At 53.4% G+C, this 20484-nt stretch overlaps 1 long non-coding RNA gene across 6 annotated transcripts in view; it reads left to right on the forward strand.

The window, feature by feature from the left end:
* Positions 1–20484, forward strand: part of LOC136110590 (uncharacterized) — a 102671-nt gene that overhangs the window by 38058 nt on the left and 44129 nt on the right. Inside the window, exon 1 of one of the 6 annotated variants that reach the window (XR_011742008.1) lies at positions 11842–11919. The exons of 4 other annotated variants lie outside the window; for them this stretch is intronic. This is a non-coding gene — a long non-coding RNA (uncharacterized lncRNA). Of the gene's footprint in view, positions 1–11841; positions 11920–13333; positions 13606–20484 lie in introns of those variants that run through there. One more of the 6 variants, XR_011742009.1, reaches the window with a different exon arrangement.

Genomic DNA, 20484 nt, shown 5'->3' on the forward strand with positions numbered 1-20484 from the left:
TGTGTAAAAGGACACGAGGTTCAGATCGTGCTTTGTTCTTAACTCCAGCTGAGTCACCTGCCTACCTGGGTCTGTGTCGGAGTGGGGACTGAGGCAGCTTCACACATGGACAGCATTGTTGTCTTGCAGCTGTCCTGGAGTCAGGTCTTGGGAAACTTTCCCTGCCCAAAGAGCATCCCACGCACCGAGCTCTTTGGAACTCTTGCTTTGATGGTTTCTTCTCCACCTTTTTGGAATTCCCCCTCTTAGATGCCTTCCTGTTTGAACTCATTGTTTTTTTCCAGCCCTTCATCCAGTGGTGTTTTTAACTGAGGGTGCAGCCTAGGAAAAAAAGAACTGGAACACCCTGTCTGAACTACAGTCTTCTGCATACAACATAGACAGACCTTGAGGAAAGCCAGTTGTGCCCCAAATTCAGCCTGTTGTTTTTCCAGCTCTGTCAGCTGGCCTGATAAAAGCTAAGACCTCTCCCTGCAAACCCTGTTTGCCTCTGATCCGTGCTCATTTTTTGGATGTTGGTTGCTCATCTGTAAGCAGAAAGCAAGAGCCCTTCCCTCAGTACAGCAGCACAAGGCAGAATTTAAAGACGGTTGGATCTTTCGGAGGAGGAGAAGGGAAGTCTGAAATGTTTTTTGGAGAGAAAGGTGCCGGCAGCAGGAATGGCACCGGGTTTCCAGCGTGCCTTTGTCAAGCACGTGCAAGGAAAGGTTGGGCGCTTGTCCACCGGTTGTAACAGGCTGCTTGTTTTTGCTGTCATTTTGTCACCTCCTTCTGGAGTTCCTGCTTTTGTTGGCTGCTTGTGAAATCCTCGAGGGAAGAGAATAGTCCCTGTAGCCCCAGCCACAAGGTAGAGGACAGTGGAGGAGGCTCCGGCTCTGCTCTCTCCATGGCTTCTCACACCAGAGGGCTGAACGACTCACAAAGCAGCTCCAGGACCACTGCTGCTCATGGTTTGCAGCACCTTCCAGTTGACTTTGAAATGCCACACTGTGAACTGGATGTGGGCAATCTGCAGTCTAGTGTGCCCACATCTACCTGAACTAGCTTTAAATTAGTCTTGGTAACACGGTGTAAAGGACCGGCCACGTTGGTTAAGACCAGGTCTGCCCTTCTTTGAGGGAACACGCGTTCACAACGTGCTGAGGATCTTCCTTTTGTGATTGCGCATCCCCAGCAACATCCACCGAGAAACCTTCAGAGCAAGGTGCCATACCCGCCGCTTTGTGTTTAAATAACCGTGCTGGTTTTGTTCCTGGTGGCTGTGACACTTGCTTCCCACAGCCCTCACCATCCCGCACAGCGTGTCCCCAGCTTATCTCTTCTCACCTCCCCACCGTACTCTACCCATGGCCGTCCTGCACCCACGCCGGGCTGTGCTCTAGATCGACCCGTTGTTAGATCAAGCCAAGTACCAGGATCAATCGCCACAACTTTAAACCCGTGCCTGGACAAGGCTGGGAAAGCTGGGAGGTCTGTGGGAGCACAACTGGCTTGGTCTGAAGCACCAAGCACTTGGTCCGGTCTCGTGTTGGGCGTCCTTGCAGCTTTGACGCAATGCTGCATTTTTGTTTTTTGTGGAAATGAACCAAAAGAATGAGGGGAAGTGCTTAGAAACTCATTTTTAATGAAGATCCTGACGTGTGGACAGATCCTTTGTCCAGATACGAAAGTATTTATGCCGGTGGCACCTTGCCATTCATACAGCGACTTACACATTTTGTAGTGCGATAGCAGTGTGAACCGGTGAGGATGGAGTACAAAAGACTGAGAGATCAGGGTTTGGCCTTTCCTTCCCCTGTTCTTCATGGGGTTGCGCTGGCTGATACCGGCTGGGGAGAGGGTGCATTTATATGTCTTTGATTATTTCTTTTAGAGGAACACTAAGCTCAGTATTTGCTGTTGAGGGACTGTTGCGTTAGAGGTGCGTGGTGCAATGAAACCCTGAGCTTCACTGCAGTCAAGATGTTGGGAAGAGGGTGGAAATCCCAGCTTTCATCTCTTGTCACAAATAGTATCTGAAGGAATTTGTGCTATTTTTACTGTTTGTTTTTGTTTCTCCCCTCCTCTTTTAACTATGCACCTTAGCATTTTCTGTGGGCCCTGTCACTGGGATATCTCCACTTGGACTTTGAAACAGATGACTCAGCTTCATGGTTGTTTAGAATAGTTTTAAGTTATTTTTGCTATCCAGCCCCATTTTCTATCATCATGCTGCAATTACTGGAGTGCCGGCTCTGCAGGGGAACACTTGCTTCTTTTAAACAAACGGTTTCCTTTGGAATTAAAAGAAATAGTTTATGGAAAGCTTTCTGTGGGCCTTTGATTATTAATTTATTATGAAGGCACTAATTCTATTTTATAAAAAAAAAAAAATATGGAATCTTAACTTTAGAAACCCTAAAATTGGAGGCAACTTTTGAACCGAGGCGGTTTCTTTAACGCAGACTTTGGGGTGTGTGTTTCTTTTAAAATAGCAAATCTGCCTTCGGCTGGCGCTGTGTTATGTGGTTAATCCTGTTGGGCCTGATCTGATCGGACTGGAGCTGGAGGGAGCTGAGCAGAGCTGAATATCGGTGTGGGAGATCCGATCCCTGCCAGGAGGGCAGCGGGGCTGGGTTTTAGTGATCCCACCTAGGCTGGGCTTTGTCTGCTTTTTCCACCTAATCCAAATATCAAAAAAAAAAAAAAAAAGAAAAAGTGTTTGCTGTCATGTTGGATACATAAATGTGATTTTTAAGCTGTTGCAACTCTCTGGAAACTGCTCAGACCAAGCCGATTTCCAACTGCGGTGGCACAGCCTCACCCGGGGCATTTTTAGTCCATTCGCATGGGTTGCGGTAACACCTGGTTGCTGTTTTCTCAGAGGTGAGGAGTGCTGGTACCTGCTCCAGAGGTGACGTGCCACCTCCTCCTGCCCTGGCTCTTGGGGACCCATGTGCCGGTTGTGCCTTGCTGGGCAAGCAGAGCCCAAGCACCTTCAGGGGGAGAGATTGAGAGAAACCAGGTTGAGAAAGGTGCTGGGGAGAGCGGGGACAGCCAGGCTTTCCCTGGGCACCCAATGGTGTCAACTGGGTCTCGATGGGCGCAAGCGCCCGTGTGCAAAGTCCTGCCTTTGAGTCGCAGCGGGACTCACACCCATGGACCCGAGAGCAAAACCTCACCTCGGGGGGTTTCTCCTCCAGCAGTGTTGATGAGAAAAACCCTTCTTGCCACCATGATTTTAAGTGCTGCAGGTGGAGAGGCCCAAAGTGCCCGCTCCCTGGGGTGCAGAACAAACTGTGGCTGTCCCCAGGTTCCCTACGGGACCCTGCTGAGACCATCTTCCAGGGGCTGACCCCAAGTGCAGGGGTACCCCAGATGCTCCTCCATGCCACCAGGGGCTGTGCTGGCTGCTGGGAGCAGTTATGATTTTTTGGCTGTGGGTGAGGATTGTCCCCTGCCTTCCATCGGGCCATGGGAAGGGGAAGAGGAGGGCTGCGTTCCCAGGGATTTTTTAGGGTAGTGTTGGAATGTATTTTTTGTTAGGGAGGGAGCGATGCAGCAGTATGCTTGGCCTGAGGGCGGATTCCTCTCTCCCCCTGCCTCCTGGCTCTGCAGCCGCCCCTTGGTTGTAGCGGGGAAGGGGTTAAGGCTTCATCGCTGGCCTGGGAGCTCTGCTGGCTGCTGCATTCCCCATCCGGGGCTGCTGGGCTGAGGTTTGCTGGTATGCGTGCAATGCGGCGCCGGCCAGCCCAGAGCACCCAGCCCTCGCCCCAGCACCCTGAGAGCCTTCCCAGCATGGCCTCCCCTCCCAACTCCTTCCTTTGGCACCCGGTGATGGGACTGGGGGTCAGGGAAAAAACAGGGGCTGGAGGAGACCGGTTGGAAACAATTTGATCTGCAAAGCAGCAGCCTGAGCTTGTCCAAGATGCTCTTGCACAGGGGAGCGTCTCTGGGCACGTCCTTGTGCCAGCCCAAGGTTTTGTAGCTCATCTGTGCTGGTGTCTTTGCTCCTGCAATGCCAGGGGTGGGTGGCAAAGGGCTTTGGCTGCTCCCACGGGGTTAGACCCGTTGGGGAGCTGCGTTTTGGGCAGGTTCCTGCTTCCCGGGGCAGGGGAGACGGTTTAGTGCAGATGCAGGCAGGAGCTGGGAAATTGCAGCACCAGCAGTGGTGTTCAAGCTACAACATGGTGAGAAGCCTCGGAGGGAGACGCGGACTTGGAGGGAGATGCAGATTGCCTGGAGTTCTCTCTCCGCAACAAAAATTTATGTCCCTTATATAACTGGGGAAAAGCAAACAAAGAAACTTGTCTCCAAGTGGGAACATGGTGTCACTGGGAGAAATCCCACAGCAAGAGCGAGACCTCCGAGTCGCTCTCAGGGCTGTTAACTCTTTGGCAGAAGGGCAATGCTTTTATTGTTAAATTTTTGAATAAATGACTTCTGGATATTCCTGAAGAATTGTGCATGTGGGTTCCCTAATTTAGGCAAATGACAGGGATAATTTTTTCACTCTGGAGATTTTTTTTGAGGTCCAACGGGGCTTTTTGTGCAGCGATTGCCATGCTCCCCCACCAGCCCCAACATTTGCTGTTGCTGAAGGACTGCGCTTTACCTTTGATCTCCGCACAGCACCGCCATTGATGTTGGCAGGAACCATCTTGCAGACCCAAGACTGTTATACAGTGCTAATTTTGTAGTCTCAGATAACAGAGCCTCTCTAAAAATGTCATTTGGGGCCGTTTGCGGGGTGAGTTTGACATCGCTGCCGCGGGTCCCGCCGGAGGAGCGAGCGCACACGGGGGTCGCGATGCGGTGCTGCCGAAGCTCGCGGACAAGCCTCTCAGCAAAAGAATTCCCATTTTTCTACTGTCTCTTAAACTACCTCAAACTGACAAATAAAGTCCTTGGCCCTTGGTTGCTCTGGGCTGTCAGGCTGATGCCAAAATAAGATCGGTCAAACAGGAATAAATGATTGGGGGGTGGTATCTTTGGATAGTGGCTACACCAAACTTTCTTATTAACTCAAATTAAGTTAAAAAGGGAAATTGATTTAATGAAGGAAGGTGTTTTGGATGCCAGTGGCAGTACACTTGATTGTGTTTCTTCTTGCTCTGTGCGGGCAATTATCAAATTAATCTTCTTTGATATCAACACAATCACTAATATATTTCTACTTGCCAAACGACAGCTATTCAATAAGTTGTTTTTCTGTTGTTTTGTCGAACTGCACTTTCTTTTGCCTTCACGTTTCTCTGGCGAGGCAGGTGGCCGGTTTCTGGGTGGAAATCCCTGAGTTCCCTCTTTGAAATTCTCGGCACTCCTCGTTTGCGGGGCTATTGGTATCGCAAAAAAAAATCCAATCAGAATATAATTAACAGTCAAAAATGCTTATGAATTGTCACTTGCTATTGGGAATGGGGCCACTCTTACGCAGGGAGCTTTAGGAACACTTGTGTGCGGATGAACCGACCCTCCCGGGATCATTCGTGACTGTAAATCCCCAGCAGCTGAGGCAGAGGGTGGGATTGCGCGGCGTCCAAGCAAACCAACAGCTCCACTGGTGCACGTTGCCACTGTGGTCTTACTTTGTTTTATTCTTTTATTCCCTTTCGTTAAGGGAATAGGGCCGCTGCGATCCAGTCTGTGCATGTGTTCATATGTGTTTCTCTTCCTTTCTTTCTCTCTCCATTTGTTCCCGCCTCCCCATTTTTTACCCAGTGACGAGTTTCAGCTGCGTTTGGCTGAAGGGTAAGAGCTCTCGTACGGCTCCCGCCAGTCTTGTGAAAATGGGGGGTGGGTAATGAGGAGAGACTCAAGCGCTCGAGAGCTGCATGGGAACTCAACCCTTACGAGACACCAGAGAATCCACATTGGAAAGGCCACTGGGAACTGCGTTTCATTTGTCTTCCCACCCCAAAACTGCCCTGTTTGGCAGGTGGTAGAGAAGCAGAAGACAGTTAAACACTGACTCGCTGCTTGGTGGACCTGGAAGAAGTGGTGCCTATGGGTGGCGGAGGGCAGGTCCACTGAAGACAGGCAGATGCTGGCAGCATGTTCCCCTTGGTGTCCTCTGAGCTACAGGCGATTCTGGGAGGACGTGGTGCTAAACATCCACTGCTGATGCATCCTGGTGTGTCTCCCAGCAGGGCTTTTATGCTTTGCTGGCTTGGAGCATACTGAGGTGTCCGCACTGGACCCCATCCCCACCGATCCTTCTGGTCCTGGACCTGTCTGCTGCCCATCTCTAATCTCCACACACACCTAATGGTTTTTAGTGCTGTGGTGGGGAAGTGAAACCTTGACACAAGTAAATATGTTGACAGCCTGTTTTCAGCTGGCAGGGAATGTAAATTAACTCATTTGAACAAGGCTAACGCAGAATCAAGCCGTTGGTCCCCAATATCCCTTATAAGTGCAGATGAGATATATTCATGGTATCTTCACTCCCAGAATATTGCTTTTATCTTTGTGGTTCCTTGAGTGGCAATATAAAAGTTACTGATTTTGCACTTTTTATGCATCTGAACCTGCAGACTTTGAAATCGGTAGGTTTGCCTGCGTGATTTGCCTCGTTAGATCCGTACCCTTGCAGGCACCTAGGAGTGATCTGCTCTATAAGCTCCACTGTACGTACTTGTTGTCTGGTGTATAACAACCTATCTTAGGAACGTCTTTAACCAGGACATTGAGACAAGTGGGGGTGAGGTGGTGTTCGGTCTTTCCAGGGCCAGGTAGATCCTGAGGGTGGGAGATACTTGCGTGTGCGATGGTGTCGTGCCCTGTGGGTGCAGTCAGCCCGTGTGTGGAAGGCTGGATGCAAAGCTCCATGAGGCCAAGCAAAGAGACTCCTCAAGACTTCAGATCAAAGCCATTTTGGGGAGTCACACTCTCCAGGCTCCTTGCCTTGCTTTCTGGAGCTCATCAAAACTGGGATGCCACCCAGGGCCAAAGCAGAGTGTGACAGTTCAGTTGGTGAAGGTGCTGGGATGCAGAGGTTGAGCTTCTTCAGGACATCCAGGTGTCACTTATTTCTTCTGTAGAGCTCAGGCTACTTCAGGGAGGTCTCTGTGCTTCCCTCACCTGAGGCCTTGGTCTATGTGAGAACATTTTGCTGCAGCTAAAGCAGGGAGCCAGGAGCTTGGCTGGGGAAGGGGATCCCACCAGTTCTCCTCCCCTTGGTCACGGTGGGAGGACCAAAGGCTGAAGGGGCAGGAGGTGGAAACTCCCATGGAGGGGGAGTCTCACCCCCACTACGCAGCAGCCTTTGCACAGCAACCTTGACCGTGTTTGCAAGCGGACATCGCTCTGCCTTCGCTTTTTTTGCTCCGTAACAGCTTTTTCCCTTTAAGAACGCAGAAGATTGATTCCCTTGCAGGGTGCATCGCCGAGGCGAGCCATGTCCAAATGGTTTGCACGTCTGCATTTTTTACTGCTCTCGTTTAATATGTATGCAAATGCAGTCTCTCCTGTCCTCACTCTCTGTGTGGGTTTGCACAGTCAGGAGCACATTCCCATTACCGCTGCCCATCTCCTGCTCCGCTCTGCATTCGAGGAGACTGCCTTTGAAACGCTGATAGATGGAGGTGCAAGGGAAAAAGAGAGAAATGACGGATTTTCGTAATTTCTTTGCTGGGGAGGGTGGAGGACTTGGGGCAACCAGAGGAAGGAGGTTTAAATATATGCAAAATTGTTTATTGGGAGAAAGGGGGGGAGGCTCCAACTCTGGAGTCGGGGAGCGTGTTTTGTATGCCGTTCCATTTCCAGAGCTCAGGATTGTTAGCTGGAGGTTAGGGAAAAATCCAAGCACTGGCAATAATCTCGTGATAGCAGAAATATTCAGCTTTTCTCCTGATAAATAGACACGTGTCGTAAGTGAAGTCAGGGTTTCAGGCCTGGAAAACCACACTGGGTTTTTTTCTTTTAATAAATAAGGAGCAAGAGTTGTTCCCTGCAAAGGGGCAGTCTATGCTTGCTGCTACTTTATTTCCCTTCTCTTTAAAATAGCTATATTTTTCCAAAGCACTTCCAAACCAACACCCACAAAACCTGGACACTTGTATACCCAGAGCTACTTCTGTATAAATAAAATTCAAAACTATGTGCTCCAGCTAAGGCCGAAATGCGGGGAACACCTTTAGAAAGGTGGTCAGAAGTAGGGGAGCTTTTCCTGTCCCCAGTGATGGTATTTTTTGAAGTTACCCTGTTTGAAGTTGCAGATCTCCAGTTTTGCACCTGCTCGGAGGTAACCGCAAAGGCTGAAGAGGTTGTGGCTCCTGGTGTGGGAAGCAGGGGATGACACGTCCCTTCATCACCCGGGTGATTCCAAACGGGAAACGAAGGCTCATGCTGCATCCTACCCCCTTCAGTGAAATTTAGGTCTTTTCAGGGCCAAAGAGCCAGATTTTCAGGTGTATTTTAGGCACTTCATGTCACTCCTTTTTTTAGTCTTTAAACATAAACCCCCTTTAAAACCTGGCTAGATTTGAACCCCGCTATAGAGCACCAAAGCCTCAATTCACCGCACTGCTGTGGGTGCTGGGGATGCAGATTTGGGGCTGGGGGGTACCCATGAGCAGCCTCCTGCTGCTCTGCCCCCCAGGCCGGGGCTCTCCCTGGAGCACACACAACACGGCTGAAGCCAGATCTTTTCCAAACTCTTCCCGGAATTCATAGACAAACTTACTTTCCTTTGTAGAAGCCAAAGGGCTTTGCGTGCTGGGAAAGCCCCTCTGCTGCGGTACGGGCTTGTCAGATGTGTTTACTTTTGCATCTCCAAGTTTTGCAAGAGTGTTTTTGTGTCTGTAGCGCTGGACGTTGTGAAACCCCTTTCCACGCGATATCGCAGCTGTGTTCCTGCCTCCGGAGCCACGGCAGCGCACAGACCTTGCGCTGGGGCTCTGCTCCGTAAAACTCAGACCTTTGTGCTTTCGGCACAAGGGGTGATGTTCAAGAGGGGTGTTTGGAAGCGCTCAGCTCCTGGGGGGATGTGCAAGAGCTGGTTTTATTCACGCAACAGGCACGGAAAGTCTGGCTGTTTGGGAATGAGCTCTTGCAGGGTGCCTGCTCCTGCGTTATCTGCTCGGTGCTCTGGGAAAAAGCCTGATTTTGGCAGTTTTGAGATGTGCTGTAGCTGCTGCTGGGTCCACAGTCCACGGTTTTACCTGCTTTTGATGCTGGTCCTTCTGCTTCTTTTCATTCCGGCACATTTGGGAGGTTTATCCATCCCGCACCGACAGCCGCCTTGTTGGAGGGGCAAGTGCAGAGCCGCACACAGAGCTCTGCTGCTCTTCCCCGTCCCTTAGTTCCCCTTGTTTGTGAGAAGTAAATATTTCTTCTTGCTGAGAAGTAAATATCTCGTGCTGCCGCGTCCTCGCTCCGGTGGGTTTGTGTCACTTGTGATCACAGGCTCCAAACTTCCCTTATTACAGTTGTTTTTTTAGCGGTGTCTTTTTATTGGCAAGTGGATTTGTGGAGCCTTTCTAGTTCCTTCATCTGTAAATTGTCCTCCACGTAACGAAGAAACCGTTCTGACTACGTTTTGATGTGTTTGTCGCCCAACAGATGTCTGGGTGGTTAAAGTGCCCCCTGAGTACAAGTATCCTGTGTTCGCGAGCTCTTTGATAGTTGGTTCAGGAATCTTTTTGTTCTTTCCTTCTCTCCTCGAGTCCTGGGGGTCTGTAGCAGATGCCTGCCGCAGTCTCTCCTTTGTTTTCTGCTCCTGATATCTGTGCCCACCGTGTTATTCCTCTACCCTCTCCCTTATCAAATTAGATTATCTCCTTCTTCTAAGCACTTTTGGCACGTGCGGCCATGCAAAGGCACAATAAGCATATTGGATCGTGCTGTTGGGTGCCTGTTGTTCATGTCTCTCCGTTGCACCTTAAAGGACCTTAGGACTAAGTTGTCACATTACCGGCTATAACTAATGGTACCAGCGAAAGCAAAGCCAGCTGGATCCTCTTCCCGCTTGCACTGTGGCACTGCCACGTCACCCTGCGTGGGAACCCGGGGCCCATTTTGTCCCAGTGCTCTGCACCGTGTCACTACAACCCTCGTGTCATCACTTTTCCTCTCTGCTGAGCTGTGTCTCCAGCATCTCCCATCATGTCCTGAACTTGGCTGGTGGCACTTAAGCTTCTTCTTGGTGTTACAGGCCTTGCTCGTTCCTTGGCTCCCTGCTTTCCATGTATGATCCAGAAAAACCTCTTTGTTATTCTGTCCTTCCTCCCCATCATAAACCTGTGTTTCTGTTCCATCTTTCATGAAAAAGGTCTAAGACTGAAGGTGAAATGTGATAACAGCCTTCAAAAATATGTCAGGAGCTGCTACAAACAGGATAGGAATAAACGATTCTCCGTGTCCTGTGGTGGGTAGGACAAGAAATTACGGGCTTAAACTGTAGCACAAGGGAGATTTAGGTTTGATGTTCGGATATCCTGGGGGTGAAGCCCCAGAGAAGCTGCTGGGGAGCTGCAAGAGGGGCAGGTCAGACGAGCAGCTGCCAGGAGAGGCTGAACGGGAGTCGAGGGGTTAGCGGGGGGATCCAGAAGATCATCTTTCATCCTTTCCAGCCTTCTCACCTCCCCTTCCATATGCTGGAAGCCTCCAGCTAGGCAAGGGGCTTTTTGTGGCTTGCTCAGCCAGGCTCGTGCCTTTCTCTCTCCTTGCTTTTTGTCTCCATTGCAGCAGTTCTGGCAAACACAATTGCAGCAAGCCTGGAAATATTCACAGCAAGCCTCTCCTCCCCAAACCTTTCCTTTGTGCTTGGTGGCTCTTTTCAAACCTTGTATGCTGGTGGAGGTAATGGCAGCTGCAATCAGAGCACCAGGACGTGCAATACTGACCAAAATATACGCTTTGCTGTACCCAGAAGGGTCAGAACTGAGTCTGGGGGCAACCTCGGAGGAGTTGTTCCAGGCTCTCTATGGGAAACTGCTGCCAGCTTTGCAGAGGGCTGTGTCCTGTGTGCGGGGATGTGAAGGTGAGGGTGGCTCCTGGAGGTGTTGTCCCAGCTGGTGTGGTGGGATTTCCAGTTGGAAGAACCAAGGTTCTTCAGCTGCATTGCTACCTGTACGTGTGTTCCTGCCCTCGGTGCGTGCACCGGGGCAGTGGGGGAGCCAGGGGAACGGGGCTCCTTGCAGAGCTCCCCATCCCCACCTCCTCAGAAGGACACTGCAGGGCATCAGCCAGCCTGCTGGAAACTGGTGTCTTTGCCAAAACAATTTTTTGCTTTGGGAACCGGGAGTCACAGAGGTCTCCATCCAAAACCAGCATACAGCACGAGAGCAGCCGTGTTGTTTCTGACCGGGGGTCGCTTGTCCCCTGGGCACCTTCAACCGGCTGCTCCCAACACCCAGCTCTCCCAGCCCTTCCCCATCTGGCACCGGTTGTGTCGGGGTCTGGCTGCGTCTGTGCCGAGTCCCTGCTTCCCTCCCAAACCTCCCGTCCTCCTCTCCCAGGGTGCTGGGGGGTCCTGGTCAGCCGTGACCACCTCCACCCCTGCAGCACCATCCCCTTCACAGGAGAGGCGGGCGGGGAGAAACAGGCAGATGAATAATTTATTATAATGATGCAAAATAGGGTTTTAAAACTCTCCTCGTATAAATATTTATTTTTGACTTGTTAGCACCACAGCCGCCTTCGCGCCCACCCCCCCCTTCTCCTTTCCAAAGCCCCCCAGCCTTGTGGCTATCACGGCTGTTCTCCCGGTTCTCCTTCGCTCCGTCTGTCTGTCCGTCTCTCCTGCGCTCGCTTTTCACATGATCCAAGCGCTGGTGCCAAGAGCTTCCCGGGGAAGAGGGGAGAAATAAAAAGAAAGAAAACACAACAAAAAAAACCCCTCTTTCTCGTGCAGACACACAAAAAACAACAACGGGAGGGGGGAGATGGAGCAGCACACACAGGCACACGCACAAAACCCTTTGAAGCCTGTGCAGGGTAAGGGTTGTTTCTGTGGTAACAGCGCGGGGATTGGCGGCGGTTGGCGAGGGCCTCCATCCCGCCGCCGTGCCGGGTGATTAATGAGCTGTGGCCGGGCTGTACGGGAGCGCTCGGGCTGCGCTGAGCACCGCGGGGCTGCCCCGACGCACCTTGGACGCCTCCTCATCCTCCTCCGCTTGCCCCTGGCATGCTCGGTCTGGCAATGCCACACACCTCGCCGGCACACGCGGGCTCTCGCGGGATGTTGGCCCTTCAAGGGTTGGGGCAGCTGGGTTTGCGACATCTCTGTCCCCTGTCTTGGTGGTGCTGGAGCAGCCCTGGGGCCGTGGCCTTCATCCCACCACCCCCTGTCGCTCCTCTGCACCGAAGTGTGTCCCAGGCAGGGTCCTGCATCTCCTCCAGTGCAGGGAGAGGCCAGAGCCATGGGGGGAGGTGGTGACATCAGCGTGGGGACAAGGCTGTCCTGTCTGGTGGTTGCGGATGTGCCCATGGCATTTTGGGGAGCTGCCTGTCTCCTTACCCCTCTATGGCTTCCCAAGGCTGGAGGGTGGCTCGTGGCTCAGCAGAGACAAGGGCTGTGCTGTCCCCGTGCCCTGGCCAGCCTTGTTTAGTGCCACCACCCATCAATCCAGATGTCACTGGGGTGCTCGTACCATTTCCCAGCAAGAGCTGCAACTCCTAGGGAACCCCACTCCACAGCGTGCTTTTAATCTCGCCTCCTTTTGCTTTCTATTTGAAAAGGCACAGGAGAAACGGGTATCATTCACATCTCTTGGGTGAACAATAGTAATAACCAGCGAGTTTCAAATCTCTTCCCCCCCAAAATAGCCAAACCAGAACACGCACAGCCTTCCCGAGCCGCTGCCTGAAACAGATGTGCTGCCAGTGAAGCAGCTATTTATAATGTGCAGCACTCCCTTCGCAGCCGCAGCGGCTCCAGCCCTCGGCTCTCGCGCTCGGCAGCTCCTTTTGAAGCCTATAGCTCTAATCTGGGGACTGTTCCTGGTGCTGCTAAAAATCTCGTAAACCCACCAGGATGCCGGCGAGCCAGAGTTCTGCCTTCCGAGGGGGTTTATCGTTGCCAGAGGCTGCCAGGATGGGATTGTCCCATCCCCGGATGTCCCAAATGGGGTGGGACAGCAATGGGATCCTGTTGGGCCCTGTGTCCCTGACGTCCCTGTGGCTGCAGGCTCTGTAGAACTCTGACCCCCCTCTGCCACATGGCTGGGGGCTCAGACTCTTTTCCAACCCTTAATTGAAGAGGTTTTCTCATACAGAAGACAAGGGGGGTCAGGGCATTGTTGCTGGGGGGGTGGGGAAAAGCTGATGTGAGTTTGAGCCTGGTGGGTTTGATCTGGTCCTCACTGCAGGAGAAGCACGGCACTGTGGTCTGGGGGGGACGTGGACAGTGTGGGATAAGGAGGAAAACTGGGGCTCCAATGAAAAGGAGGATCAAGGGGGATTGCAGCACTGATGTCCACACTTAGGGCTGGTGTTTGCCAACCTGGGGGTCCCGCAGCACCCCTGGAGCCGCGGCACAGCCTCGGCATGGGCACCGCGCACCACCCGCCCCCCGGGGACCTCATCCCAGGAGGGGCTGCAGCTCACAGGCACCGCAGCACCCAGGACCACACGCCCTGGATGCTGTTTCGGTCCTCGGCACGCCGATGAATAAGTGTGCTGGTATGTCGGGGCGGGGAGTGCTGGTTAGGCAACGCGGCAGCATGTGGAAGCTGTTTATTGCCGGGGCTGCTGCCGGCCCCCCCTGCCTCCTGCAGCGCCACGGCCGCCCCAACCAGCCCGGCCGGTGCGGCCGCTCCGCGTGGGGCCGGGGGGTAACGGGGCCCCAGCCCAGCGGGGACAAAGCAATTACTGGGAGACGGGGCTGGTCAGGCTGAGGGTTTTGCTTCTATCGCATCCCATGTTTTCTGTTTGCGTTTCTCTGGAGCAGCATGTTTGGAGGTGTGGAGGTGGCTTGATCTGAATCCTAGGCTTTGGGGACGGTTTGTCCTAGGCGTAGGGGATGGCTTGAACCCTGTTCTCCCTTCCCAGGTGGTACAGAGCATCATCCCCAGCCTGGCATGGCATGGTCAGCCAGATAGCTGGGAGATGCAGTGATGTGGAAGGAGCCCCTTGTCCTTTGGAAAGGGAGATCCTGAAAAACACCCGCAAAAGTGACCTAAAATGGGCTGCTTTGGCTTTGCTCACTCGCAGTTTCACATGTGCCAGGGGATGGGGTTGTGCACCAGTAGGCAGATACCACCCTGAACCCCAAACTCTGGCATCCATGGCTGAGACTGAAGTGTCCCCAGTTTCCGGTGGTAACAGACAAACCTTTGCTCCCGGAAGAGGGACTTTTAACGTAGCCCATGGCAGTGCAGCCTCTTAAAAGCCGGTCTCATTGCAGTTGTGTTAATTATTAATAGGACGTGGGGAAGAAAACACTGGAAAACCCCAACTGTTGGAGGCAAGCTGCCACTTCATCTGCATGCAGCACGGCCCTGGCATTCCCCTGACCCAAGGGGACATCCGCGGGTGACTTTTCCAGCGGCTGGTGTCAGCGAGTGCAAACAGAGAGGCTCGACCACCTCTCTGAAAACCGCAGCAGTCCGAAAACAAGGAGTTGAATGAGTTGTGTGGGTCTCAGCTTGGTCTTTAGTGAAGGTTTTTATCTCGTGAAGGGATGCAGTCCCATTTGGCAGGGTCTCTGTCCAACAGGACTGGCAAGATGCTGGATTCGCAGGGTCTGGTGGCTCTAGGGATCCCTGTCCCAGCCCGGGGCACCTCGCAGAGCTGCGTGGGCAGGATGGGACCCCAAGATGGTGCTTGGACTGAACCCATGTAGTGAGTCAGAGCTGGGGGAGCTCAGCAGGGCAGTTTTCATGAAAAACAAGGTAATGGGGAATTTTCACCCAAAAGCCTTGTGGACCTTGAGGGTTTCATCCCCCACATCTGACTGTGGGTCTCTGTGTGGGGAACTGGGAGGTGTTTCCGTGGAAACCAGCAATTGGGGGTCTCCATGGGCGCTGCAGAGTGCTCGGCGTGGGGCGGCGCCAGCCCGGTGGGGGCTCTGAGGTGGTGTGTAGCTGGGACAAGCCTTGCTCTGCCCTCGGTCCTCCATGCGGGGGGCAGATCCCAAACCCCTGGGGCAGATGATGGCTGTAGGTGCCGCCAGCCCACCCGCCTTCCCACCACCCCCTCCAGGAGCCCCTGCCTCCCCCAGCGCACTCCTCTCTCCCTTCTCCTCCTTTCCATTCCCCCTTTCTTTCTCTCCCTTTCTTCCCCTTGCTCCACCCCCCTCCAGACTCCTCTGTGGGGCATTGATTTTTCCATCCGTCAGCGAAATGCTTGAGGAAAATGAAAGAGCATCTTCGTGATCGATCAGGAGAACTCTTCAGCCTGGGGTCAGGAAGGGTTTGAATCAGCTGCTCCCCTGGCATATAATTACCCTCCTCTCTCCCAAGCTGGGGCTTTTCACACGCCTGCGGGAGCTGCTGCCCGCTGTGGGGTGGGGGCATCGCTCGGGAGAACATCTTGGTGGGGGAAAATGCCCGGGGATATGTTGGGTTTTGGTATTGCTAGAGCTCAGCTTTGGGTCTGTGTGCTTGTGTTCGCTTGGTGCTGAGCAGTGTGTGCTGAATGGGTGCGAACCTGCACCCACTTCTCCCTCGCCGGCATCGATCGCTCCGCGGGTAGCGAATTCTGCACGGTGCTTGGCGAGGGTGGGAGTTTAAAGAAAGTGAAAGAAAACTAAATCCAATGGGAGCTGCATGCCCAGCTCCCTTCTCTCTTTTGAACATCTCATCTGCAGGGAGCATCGCCCGGGGCGGGCTGCACATACAGACCGTGTCAGTGGAAGCCTGAAGATACCTGTGGAAATGCCAGACTTTGCCATCTGGTACCACGCTGGCCTCTGAGGTCCCACCGCTTGCTGTCCTCCCCCAGAGAGTCGGCAAATAGCTGAGGGAGCTTCTCATTCCACCGTGGGGTAGCTGCATGCAAATGTTGACTTCTTCATGGCAACCAGTGTGAGTCATGCTGGGAGCCGGAGGGGAACGCTGGCGCCTGGAGCTCTCGCTCTGCTTGTGGACTGTTGCTTGGATCCGACGGGTTGCTTGGATCCGATGGGTTGCCTGCGTGGAGGTGTAGGCACCGTCCTCCCTGCAGCTCTTGCTCTGTCTTTGCTCAGTGGGACGTGCTCGATGCTTTGCAAGTGCGAGCTTTCTGGTGCTCGTGTGCGTGGCGGTGGGGCTCAGCGGTCGAAGTGTGTCGTGTGTGCGGGCTGCTGCGCTGGGTCTTGTGAAATGTCAGGGAAAACTTATCCTTTGGACTTGTCTGAAGGAGAGAAGCCCAGAGCCAACACCAGGCATCCCAGCACTTCACAGAGCTGACAGGTTTGGTGTTGCCCATCTCCACTGATGCTTTGTCTCCACACTCCCAAATTCCCTTTATTTCTCACAGATATGGGTCAACCTGTTTTCTGAGCTGGATGCATGGGTTCCGGACCTGGCGGTGCACAACTCATGTCTGGCTGGAGCTTGTTGGACCTTGTGGAGGTTCCAGAGCTGGGCACAGCATCTTCCCACGGTGGGTTGTGCATCTCAGCAACACCTCTCCTTGGGCAGATGCAGTATCCCCAGAGAGCGATGATGAACAGTAAGAGAGCGAGGAGGAGACATAAACCAACACTCTGCTCCCTCATCCCTCCTGGTTTCTGGCCCTGGAGAACCTGGCTGTGGGTTGCACCTTCACCCAACCCAGGACAAAAAAGTGACAGGGTGAGAAACCAGTGCCATGTGTCCCTGGTCCCACCGCCGCCAGTTCAGACCAGTCCAGCCAGAGCACTGCAGAAGGACAATGCAAAGGCTCTGGCTTCCTCCCTCCAAAGCAGCAGGCAGAAGTTTGCTCCGGCACGGGTGCGTTGCAGATGTGCTGATAGCAGCCAGCTGAGTGCTGACGCTGCTGGGGAGCCCCAGGTACGGCTGAACTGGGTTTATCTGCTCCTCAGATAATGTTTTCTGCTGAAAGCAGCTGAAACAGCTGCACCCTGGCTCTGCTGCAAAGTTTATTTTACAACACGTAATGAGAGCTTGCCCTGTGTCCCTGGTAAAGCCTTGACATAAAGCCCCATCTGGGCAGGGTTTTTCCCCTGGTGGGATTTGGTATCAGTCTGACAGTTGGGGGAGCTTTGCTTAACCCGTGAGTGTTGCATCCCAATATAAACGTGGATCTAACCTGGTTTCCTTGAATCTGTGTTGCTCGGTTGATAACAACAGAGAAAGGCCGATTTATGCAAGCGGGTAATACGGGATCTTCCGATTATTCCTTGCAAACAGAGGTCATGGCACTGCTGGGTTCAGTGCAGGTAACGGGGACAGGGAGGGCTGTGGCATGTCTCCATTGCTCTGCCACCTTCCTGCCGACTACCCTTGGTCATGTCCCTTGATCTTCCTGCTGCCTCCTAGGTCCATAAAGTGAAGGTAAAACACTATCTGACTTGCTGGGGAGCTTGCAGTCCAATTAAGAAGTGCACGCTAATTAACGTGAGCTCCTCTGTTCCTACTGATATCCCATACCCATCTGTGGGGCTCTGGAAAGCTCTGGGATGCAGGAGTGCGAGGTTGTGACAGGGACAAAACAATACGCTCTCAGGCTGCTGAACAGAAAGTGGATCCATGTGTTAATCTGGGAAAAGGAGTGTGAAAATAACTGCAAATCCTTCACAACTTTGTTGTAATTTCTCCCAGATAGGATGCAGGCAGGAAAAACGCCTGCTCCACACTCCAGCCTCTGCAGCTCCCGGGTCGTTACTGAGCTAAACCTGATGCAAGGGGAAACCCTGTCCCGTCGCTGGGCTTCGCATGTGGCTGCTGGAAATTTTGGGGGAAAAATTTTCGCATTGCATGGAGGTGTCTGGGGTCCCAGTGGCTCCAGGGTCTTGCCCAGTTCCCAGCCGGTCCAGCCTGGCTGCAGGAGATGCTGGGACGACACTGGGACGGCTGAGCTGTGCCTCTGACAGCAGCACGTTCCTGTCGAGCGGGCGACCGCGGGGTACAGAGAGCCGGACCCCTCCCAGCTGCCTTTCTGCTAATGCTCATCTAATTACTCAGCAGCCTGAGCTGGCTGAAGCCAGGGTAGCGGGACAGCTGAGGTTTTCATCCAATAGGTTCCCGTCTCCAGCTCAGGAACCAGAAGAAAAACCCTTTTCATATCATCAGATCAATAGGCAGGTGGTGTTCCCCTGCCCTTCCCCTTGTCCATCTCTCCTTTCCCCTCCTGGGCCAGGGATGCTTTGCAAAGCCAGAGTAGGGCTGGGGGCTGTAACCGGTGGATTTTGCACCTCGTCCCCCATCCCGGCTGCTGTGTGTCCCACACATGCGTGGAACGGCTGAGCGGAGCCGGGAACAGCGATCGCTGAAACCCAGCCCTCAGCAGGCGTCTGAGAGAGCAAATCTTGGCTTCAAACTGGGGCATGTCCCTCCTTCAGGGACAGTTTTCAATCAGTGATGTCTCTGAACAGACAGTCACTTTCCCCCTCTCACTGAGACAATCGGCAAAGCGACAGGACTGGGAACGTGGGCAGGATTTGACCAGCTTGTTTAGGTACAAGCAAGGGTTAACGAGAAGCGACATTTTATTTTGCTGCACATCTTTGGTTCTCTGGAAGGAGATGCTCATCCTGGTGTTTCAGCTGTTGTAAATGCATTCTTCTTCCCAAGGTGTCTTCTGAAAATTAGCTCCAGCGTGTTGTCAGTGGTGGAGCGATGATTATGGAGAAGCAGCTGTCCGTCCCCTCCTGCCAGCTCCCGGCGAGGCAGCGGGAGGGGTGACGGCTCCTCTGGGTGCTGGCAGCACATCTCCTGGTGCCTGAGCCAGGCTCTGATGTGCGCAGGCAGCTTCGAGCTCCGGCCCCTTCCACCTCATCTCCATTGGGGCGAGAAACCATCATGCAGTGCCCAGCTCAGTGCAGTCTCCAACTGTCTCTCTATCCCTTCCCTTCTCTAGGTTAATGTCTGTCTATCCCTTCCCTGGTCCCTCTGTCATCAGTACAGAGCTGGTTTTATTAGGTTTATTATCCACGCTCCTGCACCAGGCTTCAAACACTGCCTGGCAGCATCTGAGCCCAGTGCTGGGTCTCGAACCATCTCGAGATGCTCCAGCCAAGAGGGAGGTGAGCTCCACACCTGCTAGCAGGGGAGGGCTGTCGCCACCAGATGCAAACTCTTCCCTGGCATTTCTCCCCCTTGCCCTCGCCTCAGGCCAAGCAGGGAAAATCCTTCAGCAGGACCCCAGCTGGGGCTGCTGGCTGCCGGCTTTCCATGGCAACGGTCCGTCGGGGGTCGGAGTCGGCAGTGAAAAACTCTCTGTCCTCGCCTGGGCTGCCAGTCGCTATTTTGATTGCATTCCTGGGGAGCTGAGCTGCAGATGTGGTCGTCTTATCTTGGGAAGGTCTGAGTCAGTTTTTCCCTGCGTGACGGAGCAGGCAGCTGAGGGCTGGAGGGAGGAATAAATAGCTCCTGAGGTACCATGGGGACATCTGTCCCTGAGGACAAGGTGATGGGCGAGGAGCCTCCCACCACCCGCGACCCCAGACTGGTGGTGCCCACGTGGCACCACACATATGTAGGAGACGAGGGAGATGTCTCTGCTGAGCAACCTTCACACATGCTTGACATCTTGGCCAAGGGAAAATTGGGTTGACTCAGGAGCATCTGTGCTGTGGGCTGGATCCTGGGCCCCAGAAGACCGGAGGAACACACCCATGGCGGGGGAAGCACGTTCACTCCACCAATGCGTATCTGGGACATGTGTGCTTGACACTTCAGTGATGGAGGGTGCAAAAGGCAGGGCCTGGAGGAACGCAGGACGCCTGGGACTCGTGGTGGTGGTGGCCACCGCATCCTCTACCCAGCCCTGCTGCAGTGGGACCTTGGGCAGCAGCTCCAGGGTCACCCTACGCAGGACCAGCCGATCACCCTGGGACATCCTAGTGCCATTGGGACTGGGGTCCCACCTGCCTTCCAGTCTCATCTCGGAGCTGCAGCCGGGAGCCCAGGCTCTGGAGAGGGTTTCTATAGCAACGGCTGCCACTCACTCCCCATTTGGGATGTAAATTAGTCAGGATTATATTAGTGTGCAGAATTTCAAGAGGCCGGAGCTGGCAAAGAGGCCGGATGAATTTGGGACAGGAGTGTGCGAAAGGAGCCTGCCCGGGCACCATCAGGCAGTGCCAGCTTAAGAGCATCTTTAGGAGTTTGGACCAAGGCAGGATTTGGCGTTCTTGGCCTAATCCATCAATACTGATGTTGTAATTACTATAAAAACCTGCTCCACTCTTCCTGCATGGTGTTCATTCTATGGGCTTAGGTAGCACTTTTCTTGCTGATTTGCCCCCTTCTTCACCCTCTCCCTCCTTTTAATTCCTCAACACAACGTGGTAACATCAATTAATTAATCTGAGTAACAGTTATTATTCAAGAACCACTCTACTATCATGGCTTGCTCTGGTATGGTGACAGTAACCAGTTCAGGTGCTGGAAATGTGGGTTATCAGTGTAGCCG

This window comes from Patagioenas fasciata, chromosome 20, assembly GCF_037038585.1.
Source record: "Patagioenas fasciata isolate bPatFas1 chromosome 20, bPatFas1.hap1, whole genome shotgun sequence".
Taxonomy (NCBI): domain Eukaryota; kingdom Metazoa; phylum Chordata; class Aves; order Columbiformes; family Columbidae; genus Patagioenas; species Patagioenas fasciata.